The 12,702-nt window shown below is 43.3% G+C and overlaps 1 non-coding gene across 1 annotated transcript; it reads left to right on the top strand.

The window, feature by feature from the left end:
* Nucleotides 1-5,390: 5,390 nt before the first annotated feature.
* On the top strand, nt 5,391-5,484 carry TRNAI-UAU (transfer RNA isoleucine (anticodon UAU)). The gene is made up of 2 exons: nt 5,391-5,428; nt 5,449-5,484. It is a non-coding gene; the product is annotated as a tRNA-Ile (tRNA).
* The last annotated feature ends 7,218 nt before the right edge of the window (nt 5,485-12,702 follow it).

Raw genomic sequence — 12,702 nt, 5'->3', positions numbered from 1 at the left:
CTCTCCTTGAGGGCAGGCAACTATCATTCCTTCCACTTTCAGATACGAAAACTGAGAGGTTGCACAAGGTCACTTCCAGCACAGCTGGAATCAGAACCTAGGTCTCTAATGTGAGAGAGACAAATCTCTTTCAATTAGCCACATATCTTTTCAAAATAAATAGGCTAGATCTGTGTGAGGGTTAGATCACAGAAACCCCCTTGGGAGCTGCCAACTGATGTGCCAAGACTACTTCTACTCCTGCTTTCCTGTCCTGGCAGCTTAGAACTTCATTGCCCTGCCTGGTTTGAGCCAGACTCGCTAGCCTGCTGCAAACCCAGACCCAGCTGTAGGCTTGACTGAAAGCAGCTTACAGAAGAGTTCTTATTTTTAACACTCAGCTGCCCAACTCGCAGTGGGGTCTAAACCCAAATAAATCCATTTTATCCTGTATAATGTTTATACAGGGTAAACTCATAAATTGTTCACCCTCTATGACACTGTTCGAGAGATATGTGCAGCTGTTCCCTCCCGCCCCCCAGGTATTAATACATACTCTGGGTTAATTAATAAGTAAAAAGTGGTTTTTATTAAATACAGAAAGTAGGATTTAATTGATTCCAAGTAGTAACAGACAGAACTAAGTGAATTACCAAGTAAAATGAAACAAAACACACCTAAGTCTAATACAGTAATACAACCGAGTACAGATAAAAACCTTACCAGTAAGCTTACTTTTACAGACTAGTCTCCTTCTAGTCTGGGTCCAGCAATCACTCAAACCCCCTGTGGTTATTATCTTTTGTTCCAGTTTCTTTCAGATGCCTCTCCACCCCCAAGGATATCTCTTTAGCCAGCTGAAGACAAAAGGGAGGAGTCTCCCACGGGTTTAAATAGACTTTCTCTTGTGGGTGGAGACTCTCTCCTCTCTCCTATGCGAAGTCTAGCTCCAAGATGGAGTTTTAGAGTCATATGGGCAAGCCATACTTCCATGCATGACTCAGAACTACAGGTAGCAGCCATTGTTCACATGTTAGCTTAAATGTCCTCAAGTAGACTTCTTATGTGGATTGGAGCATTCCAAGATCCATTGTTCCTTAAATGCTTCTTGATTGGGCACTTAACTTTGCAAATTCCTTTCTAAAGAAGCTGACCAAATGCCTTACAAAGCTTACTTAGAAATCAAGCAAGTATACAACCAATGTTCATAACTTCAAGTACAAAAATGATATATGTACAAACAAGATGAATAGATTCAGTAGACCATAACCTTTACAGAGATATGTTACATGGCACATGTAGCATAAAACGTATTCCAGTTATGTCATATTCCCATAAAGCATTATGGGATACATTGTCACACTATGATTTTGGCTATGCTTTCTGTAGCCATTGTTCTAATCACACTAGTCCACTTTTCTTTCACCGAGCCAGGACACCCTAGCTACAAGAGAATATACCCATCTTTTTGTGAGAGTTATCAGAAGCCTCAACAACCTTACTCATTCAAATGTTTATAGAAAACAGAGGAAATTCACTTTCAAAAATCTTCATTGGGAAGGACTTAAGGCTGTTGTTGCACAACAGTGCTTTCTGTCAGCTCCTGGAATGGTGGGATTTTTCAACCCCCAATCAAACATTAGAAATCAGGAAATGTTCAGTTAAGGTCTCTCCACATATCCCTGAAATGAATGTTAGCATTACAAGAAAAAACAAATCACAAACTTAGGAAAACCAGGAAATGCACAGTTAAGATGCTGCTTTACACACCTATTAACAGGCTCTAGGCACCAGCAAACCAAGCACATGCTAGGGGTGGCACAATTCCAGGGGTGGCACTCTTGGGTTGTTTTTTTTTGCTTTGGCGTTGCTTGGGGCGGCAAAAAACCTAGAGCAGGCCCTGCCTGCTAAGAACTGGGAACGTCACAGTACCTAACCCATCCTGACAAGAAGTGCCATTTTTCCTGTGTCCAACATAACTCCAAGCCAGGACTCCCTGATGGGTATGTCTGGACTAGAGTTTGTGGGCCTGCTTTAGTTTGAGTTAATTGATTGCCAATTAACTTGATAAGTAGTAGTACCATATGTGTAAGGTCTAGTCTAGATGCTTCACAAACATTTGGTCCAGGACACAACTCTGTGTCAACACTGTGAATAGTATAATCACTGATCAGCACAACTGTACTGGCAAAGCCCCTGCTGTAGATGCAGTTATACTGGAAAAACTGTGCTTTTGCTGGTATTGACTGTTTCTCTGGGAGTGGAAGGAGGGAGGAGGGGAGAGAAGGGGGTAAGGGTGAAAGAGTAGACATCCTGGAGGAACTCTGGGCACGCCAGGATGCCAGGCAGCAACAGATGGCAGCCGGGACCCTGGGCATGGGGCCAACAACTGGGATGGACCCTGGCAGCCGGGACAGACCCCAGCCATGCGGCTGGCAACCAGGAGGGACTTCGGCCATGGAACCGGGATACTGGGCAGCAGCAGAGCTCCAGCATGGCGTGACAGCCAGGTTGCCTGGTGTGCAGGGATGCCAGGAGGCAGCAGAGCCCTGGGCATGGGGGCTGGCAGCTGGGAGGGATTTGGAGCAAGCGGGGTGGCAGATGGGACTCTGGGCGCAGGGCAGCAGTCGGGACCCTGGGTGTGGGGTGGCAGCCAGGACCCTGAGTGGAGTTTAACTGTTAACAGAAACCGACAAACATCAAGCTTATCAGTTAAACTCTTACATCCCTAGTGTAGACCTGTCCTTAGTCTCAGTCAACAGGAGATGCTCAGAAGGAAATAGTTATTTAGCTTACAATTTTATTCTGCCACCCATCATTGCCACATATTTGAGTGCCTTCCCCATAAAATCATTAGCAGCAGTGAAGTACCTAATGGACTTCACAGTGTTTCTGGCCCTTTTGGGGGGTAAAAACTCTGCTTTGGGTATTTTTGTTTTTGTTGGTTGTTCCTTTCATATATCAACTACTTTCTCAAAGACTAAGGGTACTGGAGTAGCACAGGTGTAACAGTGGGTAGAATTTAGCCCTATGGGCTTTAAACTATTGGCATGTATTCTGGAAGCGTGATTTAAGAGCCTACTCCAGCTCCAACTGTAGTCAAGAAGAGCTCTTTGTAGCTCAAAAGACTGGTTTTTTCACCAAATGGGTCCAATAACAGATATTCACCCATCTTGTCTCTCTCATATCCTGGGGCTAACATGGCAACAGCAATACTGCAAACAACAATGTGAAGTTTGTCATTGACTTGAAGGTGGGCAGGATTAGGCTTTTACATATTTTCTTATTTTATACAACTCCAGTAACTTCTGAGCGTCTGTCTTGGAAGTTATTTGAAAATGTTTTTTTTTTCCAAAAAGATGAAGTATCTCATTATTTCTAGTCACACAAAAGTTTATGGGGGACAGAAAAGGAACATGAAATGGCATGGGGTGTAAATGGACATTATGAACTAGTTAATCGTATCCTTCTCATCGTCTGCCTTTCCTCACCCCACAAACAAGAGAAGCATAAATTAAAGCTGCCTTTGGGGAGTTGGAAGGTTCACCCAGCAACAGTGACTTCTTCATAAATGACAATTTTTGCAGAGAATCCAATGAATGAGATGACTGGGTTGCTTTCTCGCCCTCTGAGACTTTGTCTACACACATATATTCTTACACCTACTGGAGTGTAGCTTTGGCAATTCTAACAATGGTGGATATGCTAGTGTAGACAAATTAGAGTCTCTGAGGAAGTTTAGATGACACAACACAGTGATAAAAATGCCAAAGGCTACTTCATCCCAGTGACAGAGCAATAATGGGAGAATTTCCTCAAATGCTTGGTGTAGATGATGAACCTGTGAGATATGGACAAACTTGTCCTGCTGCTGTACCTGTATATCTCACAAATCTCATTAGCACTGAATTCACTAAAAATGTTAACTTGCTCTAGGAGTGCCTCATACTACAAGATTCTTCCAATTCTCAGTGTAATGCATGCTTTCAGGACTGTAATAGGCAGAGCGAACCAGGAAGTGATTATGGAGAGAACTACTATCTTTGGTTTCGAGGTTTGTTTTGTTTTTTTTAAATAAGGTTGCTCTGGACTGTGTGGTTAATTTACTATGTTTCATCATTTGTTTTGGTAAGAAAAACTAAATTCAGGATTAAGGAGAATAATGTCCACTTCAATGCTGCCCAAATGTTGGGCCAATAAACCATAAACCAGCAATGAAATATTTTATTTGCATATGTAGCAAAGAAATTATTTGTTCAGAGTCCAATTCTTCTCTATTCTAGTTAATGGGAGCAGTAACAGGTGCTTAGTCCCTTCTATTAAAAGACTGTGCAAAGAGAAAATAAAGTTAAAAAAACAACCAACAGCCCCCCCTAAAATACCCCTCCCCATGCAAAAAAAATCCACAACCAACCATCCAAGCAAACAGCAAGGCTATGGAAAGGACACGTCCAGGACACAGTCCTCAGAAGTAATGCCTAACTTACAGTGCCTACTTGCACCAGGACACAAGTTTGCAAAGTTGTTTAAGGTGAAGAAGGGGGTGAGGGAACCTCCCCCCCAAAGTATAAAAAGTGATTCTGGCTTTTTGGGCCTGGGATATTTTTAGCTCCTGCCCTAACAGGCTGCTGCTGGGAGTAGGGAGACCAGATGTTGCAATTTTAGAGGGACAGTCTCAATTTGGGGTCTTTTTCTTATATAGGCTCCTATTACACCCACCCTGATTTTTCACATTTGCTGTCTGGTCACCCTAGCTGGGACAGAGAGGTTGGAAATTTCAGCTGCTTTCCTCTCAGGAAAAGAAAGTCCCCCAAAGCCTGGTGTGCAAGAGCAGCCATCAGTGGAACGGAAGGGGCTGCAGGCTGGCGGCAGCGACCATCCGATGGGGAAACAGCTGAAGGGAACGGGGCGCTGCAGAGCACAGCGAGCTGCCCCGGCGAGCGGGGCCACTAGCGGGCTCTAGGTCCCGGCTCGTTCCACGGTGGAGCCGGAACTATGTCACGGCGGGCTCGCTGCTCGGCACCACGCTAGGCCCCGCGCGACACGGGAGCTTAGCTGGGGGCGCTGCAGCGGGGTGCAGAGCTGCCAGGTGCCGGCTCCCCGCGGCTAAAGGGGGCAGCGGGGCACCGCCCCTAGCCGAGCACCGCGCTGCACCAGCCTGGCAGCGTCTCCCCAGTGCACCAGCCCCTTTGCAGTGGAGCACCGGGGGTAACCGACGCGGTGCTGCACCGAGCCCATTGCTTGGCTGAGCCGCCAGGCGTTGCCCCCAGCACAGGACCGTGCCCGCCTCTTCTCCTCCCATTAGTGTCCGCGCGGCGGCTCGCGCTTCGGAGCCAGAGGGTGACGGCTCACGCCGCTCCCCGCCCCCGGGTGCACCATTGATAAAGCGTTCGGAAAGACATGGTGTCAGGGCTCCAGTGGCGCAATCGGTTAGCGCGCGGTACTTATATAGCAGTACAGAGCAGAGCGATGCCGAGGTTGTGAGTTCGAGCCTCACCTGGAGCACATGTTCTTTTGGGACACGCACGGCAGATTTTTCGTGTTTGGTGTTAAAGCAGCTTTCGACTACTGCTTGCACTAGGAATTATAGCTGAGTCAGGCCACGGCTAAATTGTGCAGCCATTTTCTGTGTGTGTAACACTGCATAATAGCATTAATCTGTATACTGCATTATATAATAAACAAGTATAAACAGATGGCATGATACAACTGCTTTTCTCTCTGAATATATTTATATACAATTATATATATACAATTTTATGTGTGTAGCTATAGAGATACACACACTTTTCTATGTATTATATGTGTGTATACATACGTGCAGGTGATTTTTGTATGTGTCTGTGTATATTTCATGTATGCTTCTGCCTTTATTGATTCATCCAAACTAGTTTTTGGAATGATGTAATTCATACATTTTCCTGGGAACAGATGCATATATGATCTTTGTGGGAAACCATTTTTAAAGACATTCATATGATTTAATGTATATATTAGAGGGGTAGCTGTGTTAGTCTGAAGCTCTCCCACCGACATAGCGCTGCGTGCACAAATGCTTATGTGGAATATTGACATAACTGTTGCTGACATAGGCTGCAGTGTAGACAAAGGCTAATTCTGTTTCTGAGATGCTGAAATTATATTTGTTTTGCATCTGAACAAGGCTACTCAGCATTGTTGCATCATGTCATTCTTGTGGCAGAGCTGACTTTATGGATGAAACCTAAGGCCCCAGTCTTGCAAACACTTATGCAAGTGTCAACATAGTGGTAGGACTATTTATGGTAAGGAAATTAAGCATATGTATGCAGATTTGCAGGATAGGAGGATTTATAATGGAAATAATGCTAAATCATAGCAATTACTGGTGATGCAATAGGTCATTAATCCACACTGATGTATAAATGTATACTCACAAAATAAAGTGAATAAAATTACTACAGATTTAATTAATAATTTGAATAGATTTTTGACTATATTCTGTTGTGAGCAGGGCTGTTTAAAACCCTGCCTGGCCATTGCTTTTCATCTTGTGCAGTCATTTGCACCTGTGCAGAGTGGTAGTGGGTTTATACTCACTTTGCACAGGTGTAAATGACTAGAGGAGGTGCAAGGTAGTGAAAAAAGCAGTCTATGGTTTAGCTGGGTTTAAAAAATGTAAATAGCAGAGAAGCAGCATAATGGTAGAGCACTGTGAGTTTTGTTTTGTTTTGTCTCCACTGAGTGCTTCTTTCACTAGGTAGCAGTGCAGGTCTCTCTACTAATGCCTCTTAATGAGTGTAGGAATTTTGGGCCAGTAAAACACTGCACTACCCCCCAGAAGACTAATTAAGGTAAGGAGTTTTTTGGGGCTTGTGGTGAGGTAGCAAAGGGGATGGTGAGCCTTGTTCAATAGCATGTGATGGAAAAATGTGTGCGTCAAGAGTGAAGTATGTGGGAGAAGAGGAACAGTGGGGCTGGGCTTAACCTGACTCTCACATTTAAGGTCTCTCTAATTTATGGGGACTGCAGTGGCCCAGCTCTGGTGCTGTGGTTATGCCAGCATAACTTTATGCTATAGATGCATTTTACAATGACAGAAGAGGGCTTTCTGTTGCTATAAGAATGTCACCTACTTCAGTGATGGTAGCTAACTGTGCCTACACCAAGGGTTAAGGCAGCATAGCTACTGTGCTCCAGAGTGTGGCTTTTTCACACCCTGGTGTGCTATAACTGTGCTGATATCGACTTTTAATGCAAACCAGGCTTTGTTTGCACTGTCACTTTGTTTGTATAGCACTAGTATAGTTGCGCTGGTGCAAATCCTTAACCTGCTGCTAAATCACCAGTGCAGAGAGAGTCTTGGGGCTATATAGCACCCCTCTGTATACAGACAGGCTATGCTGTAGTTGAAGTTTATGGGAGGAATATCGGCAGCACACACTACTATGACAGCTGCACTATTCTTGTTAAGGGTGTGGCATATGCTTCTTGCTTTGTCTGGCTAGCTTCAAGAGACTGGGAACAAAACAAACTTGTATTCTATTTATATCTATGCCAATTACTATTTCTGTTGACACAGGTGTCAGTCATTTTGTGTTGATAAAGTAAAAGCTCAGCTCTGAGGTATACGTGTGTATGACTTGATTTAAATGATAGTGTTATCCCTACCATAACCCTCCCCCAGAAAACAGATGCTAAGTCTTGCATATGTACTGTCAGCTTGGCCTAAGAAGACTTGAACATGAATTCTTATGTGATTTTAATGTAACATGCAAAACATTAGTAGCAATCAATCAATATTCTCTAAATGGATTAATAGGCTCTCAACTTTCCCTAGCTCAAAGGAAGAGGAAATGACAAATAAGTGCATCGTCACCTCCATTTTCTATGAAAGTGTAAGATGAAGTCAATTAATTTCTATGAGGAAGATTATTGTTGGTAGTGATTAAAGTACTCTGAAAAAGGCAGATCAGAGAAGACTTTTGCAAATGAGTTAGGCTGGGACTAGTAACAGTGACCTGAGTGCACAAGATTTACTGAAAGTCAGAATTTGTGCTCCTTAAGTCACTTGAGCATGCTTGAAAAATCTTACCTCTAGTTCTTGTCATTGATTACTTACATTTGCAACTCTTTCTACAGTAAATATGAATCTCTTATTTTGTAGACTTTGGGAACGTCAGTATCTTTAAGGGTTCATAGGTGGGAAACTGCTGTCCTGTTACAGGTGTGGGAAATATTTTAGTGCAATAATAAAAAGAGGAAAACAATGCAGCAGAAATGGGCTTGACAGATTAGCACATGAGGAGTGCAAGCCTGGAATGGATTCTATTTCTGGCTATAGCATTGTACTATTTTTATGACCTGGAGGAAAATGTCCCCGTGGTTCTGTTTTCTTCTCTGTAAAATGAGAAAAAATGGGATAAACTCTTAAATCCAGGCAGCCCAACATTCAGTTGAGAGTTTTGGGTATCACTTCAGTAATATTTGTATTACTGTAGGGCCTAGGAACCCTAGTCATGGACCAAGGCCCCATGTGTGCAAAGTGCTGTACAGACACAACAAAGAGCTCACAGTCTAAACTCACCCTTCCAAAGCACTCTGGGATTATTTGCTGAAAAGTTCCATATAAGGGGGTGGGGGGGCGGGGGAGGAAGAGAGTTTTTTTCAAAAGCAATTTTAAGCTTGTTGCGCAATAGAGCTGCATGAAGAAACATAACTAATTTAAAAACAGGCTGGCCAAAATGTTCACACTTAAGTTCCTGAAATGTTAGGTGTCTAAGGCCAGGACTACGTTACAAACGCACATGGGTATAACGACATCACTTAGGGTTGTGAAACCCACACCCCAAGTGACCGTTATACCAACATAACCCTGGTGCAGACTGAGCTGTGTTGAGATTCAGCTCCTGTTTCAAGAAACACCCTGACGTTCAGTGAACAGGTATCAAGCACTTAAAGAAATGGTGTAAGGCAGCTAGACATATGTTGCATTAATTCTAACTCTCGAGTAGTGGTCAAAAGTAGCTCTGGATAGGTTGGACTAGTGAAATGTATTTGATCACTCATAAAGGCATGGACCACTATGCAATAACGTCTCTCGGATATGAATCTTGCCAACTACCCATACTAGATAACTACTGCTCCAGTCAATTCTTTTACATAAGTATCATGAGTTTTGGAGACGGACATTATATTTGCTTTAAATTGAAATACAAGTCAGTGATTAACATTGCTTTGTAAACCACGTAATTCAATTAGCACAGTTGTACTGAGGCATCTTTCTAGCGCAGGATTCTTTGGAGAGTGGGGGGAGGGCTTTACTCTTAGATGCCTTAATCAGAAACCTTTCTCAATGAGTGGCTAAATAATCCAACCTCCCCTCCTCCAAACAAACCCCAACTTCTGCTGTGGTGAAGACTGGCACTGTTGTCAAAGGTGACCTGATGTAAGGCTTTGAGTGCTTAGGAGAGATGGACTGGGTCAGTTTAAATAACACGCCCCAAGTACTCCAATCATAGGTCAGGCCCCCAAAATCCAGAAACTAAAATATAAACTCCAATTTATTTGCCTTCTGGGTTTTGAGCCTTTGGGGGCACTCTTTCAAGCTTTGACCTGCAATAATGAAGAAACATGTAATTAAACCTGATCTTCTTTATGTAATTCTAGACTGATACAGCAAATACCAAAGCTGTTGAGAGAGCGCCTGACAAGTTTGTCATCTTCAACATTTAAAAGTGAAGTTTTCTGAAGACATCAGGAGTTGCTGGCTCTTCCAATTGCTTTGAAACTCTTCCTGTTTGGCTGTTCTTAAGGGGATCTCAACCTCTACAATGAGTTTTGTGACATCTTGTCATCTAAAATGGCCTCTCCTGTTACTGCCAATAAGACTGAAACCACAGGGGCTGAAGCCATACTGCTCTTGGGGAAGATAGTGGTCCCCTGGACAGGGGAAGGAATAGATGGAGGTGCTGAAAATTGGACTGTGGGGGGCATGTGACAGGGAAACTACAAATTTAGAAGAATATTGGGGGGTAGGATGCAGACTTAGGGTTGAGGAAGAAGGGGTCAGGGCAGTGTTATAGCAGAGAGAATGCAAATGGAGGGAAATGTGGGGAAAGGAGAGAAAATGCAGGGCTGGCCATACTGGGCACTTGCCAAAGTGCTCAGTCATGAATTGGGTTCTAAAAATTTTATATATAAAAATAATAGATCCTGTTAATTTGACTTCTGCTTCTTAAGCTGGACAGGGTCAACCCTGAAGGCGCATCTCCATAACCATGAGGGCTAGAATTTTTTTTGTTTTTAAATCAAAAGCTGAGATTTGGGTGTAGTCACAGGACTTCAGTGTTTAAGGAAAAACATCAACTCTTGATACTTATGGGGAGTCTTGCAATAGTTGGCTACCTCTCCTGCCTAGCTAGGGAGAGCAAATGTGGCTGGACAGAAGACAACTCCCCAGATGTTAGGGAATAGGAGAGGATAAGTAAGGGGAATCCTGTAGTTGTGAATAGATAAAATGCATTTCCCTGTGTATCTAAGGTTGTGTGTGTGTGTGTGTGTGTTTTGTTTTGTTTTTCCCCTGAGAGGATCCCCCACAAGCTGGAAGGGCTATTCCTTCCTCCCTCCCTCCACTGAAAATATTAAAAGCGGATGAGAAACAATGTAACTTCTTTATATCAGTCTATTTTGAGTCTTGAATCAGGCTTTTTCAGTGTTTGAAATGAAACTAGCAATATGTAATCCAATATGCTTCTGATTATTTCAGTGCTAAAATTTTGCAAGGCAGTTAAATGATCAGTACTCTTTTATATTTTAAAATGAAGTTTGAAAATCTGATACCCTAAACTATCTCTGCTGGGTGTCTTACACTCTGGCTTGCACTTGTCTTGGGAATGATAACCTTTGTCCAGTCGAGTAAACGCTTTTGCACGTGAGTGAAATTCACCCTGACCAGAGCCCGAACAAGGCTTAAGCATCACTAGAGTCCTGTCCTCGTCCCTGCCCCCACCACTTTTTTCTTTTTTTTTTCTTTAGAAGACTCAAATGGGACTAACTGCCTTTAGCTATTTGTGTGTTTAACCCATGAGTGACTTGCCTAAGGAGTCCCACTGAAGTGGAGGGCGTGGGATGGAAGAAGAGTAAAGAAACTTCCCTGCCTTTCCTTCTCAAGTGTCGGCAGAACAGGCCCTTAGTAATCTTATTTCTAGTCAATTGCCTGTTTCTCATCCTTTTTGTACAAGCTGGAAATGTTTGGGTTGCGAACACCTTGGGAAGTGCTTAGATTTCAACAGGTTTTTATTGTCTTTAAATTTAATCGTGTCTAGCAATATTGGGTATTGTAAAAAATTAACAAATCCCCTACAAATTTCAGATTAAACTGCTGTCTGTGACCCTTTGGCTGTCCTGAAGCCGTAGTATCCAATATCACGAATCTTACACTTTATGCAGAGGCCTCTGCGTAATGGCTTATACAATGAAGCACTATTTCCAGTCAGCAGCAAAGAATCCTGTGGCACCTTATAGACTAACAGACTTTTTGGAAAAGTCTGTTAGTCTATAAGGTGCCACAGGATTCTTTGCTGCTTTTACAGATCCAGACTAACACGGCTACCCCTCTGATATTTCCAGTCAGGCCATGCTTTCTGTTGTTTTCCAACAGATGGAGCTATGATCACACACAAACACGAAGTGGAGGGGGAGGAGACAGTGGTTCCAGACTTCCTAAAAATAATAGTCACTTGCCATTGTGCCAAACACTTATTTTGTGTTTTCCACACGGTAGAAAACAATAGGCATGCATTCCAGTGGTTAGATAGAAGGCCAAGTTAATAACTGGAGGGATAGATGGGTTTCTGTGCGTGCCATCCCCGCCTGCTCATCTCTCAAGTTACACGTATCATTTGGTGCCACTTAAAGTGAGTGATATGGATGGAATCTAAATGAAATCATTACATGATTTCATAGCAGTTTGTGACTTCAGTGCTGGTGGACGGTGTCAGAATAACAGCCCTACAGACTGCATTCTGTGCACAGATCAGATCCGGAACTGTTGGCATTAGTGGAAACTCCCCCTAAATTGTGCTGTCAAAGGGCCAAGTTGCTCTCCACGCTATTACTTCGTTCTATAGCATTGTTAGACTAGGAGAGGGTAATCAATGGGGAAGGAAGAGGAAAAGCCTCTGTGCAGAGGACAGGAACAGTGTATGGAGATGCAGGCAAACGTCTGGAGTCTCTTCTTGCTGGTAGTGCCCTAACATGACTACAGCATTATCCATGGGGGACATGGGCAGTGGGAGGAGAGTGACTGGGGCAAAAGGACATAAGAGTGGTGAGGAAGCAGTGTGCATTTCATTGGGGCTAAAAGCATTAATAGAGGGATAGGAGCCTGAGTGAAGGCTGAGATGAGTAAAGGGATGCTGCAGATGGTGTAGGTAGATGGGAGGAATTAATAAGGAAAGATAGGAATAGCCTGGTGATGGTGGAAGAGAGCACCACACAGGAGTCTGAGAAGAAATCCACTGAAAAGATATATCAAGAAAATGACAGAGGGGAAAATGGACTGAAAGAGGAGAAGGAAGTACAAACACAAGAGGAAAACACAGTAGCTTTAAAAAGACTCATTTATAGAAAAATGGACTCTGGGATGTGAACACATATTTTGCCCAAAGCAAGGTAATGGTAAGAGCCAACTGTGTTTACCTATAGAAACTTGTGATGGTGACTGCAGAATATAGTCTGGGT

This window comes from Gopherus flavomarginatus, chromosome 4, assembly GCF_025201925.1.
Source record: "Gopherus flavomarginatus isolate rGopFla2 chromosome 4, rGopFla2.mat.asm, whole genome shotgun sequence".
In the NCBI taxonomy this organism is placed as follows: domain Eukaryota; kingdom Metazoa; phylum Chordata; order Testudines; family Testudinidae; genus Gopherus; species Gopherus flavomarginatus.
Note: the sequence above shows the minus strand (reverse complement) of the source record. Positions and strands in the feature narration are given on the sequence as shown.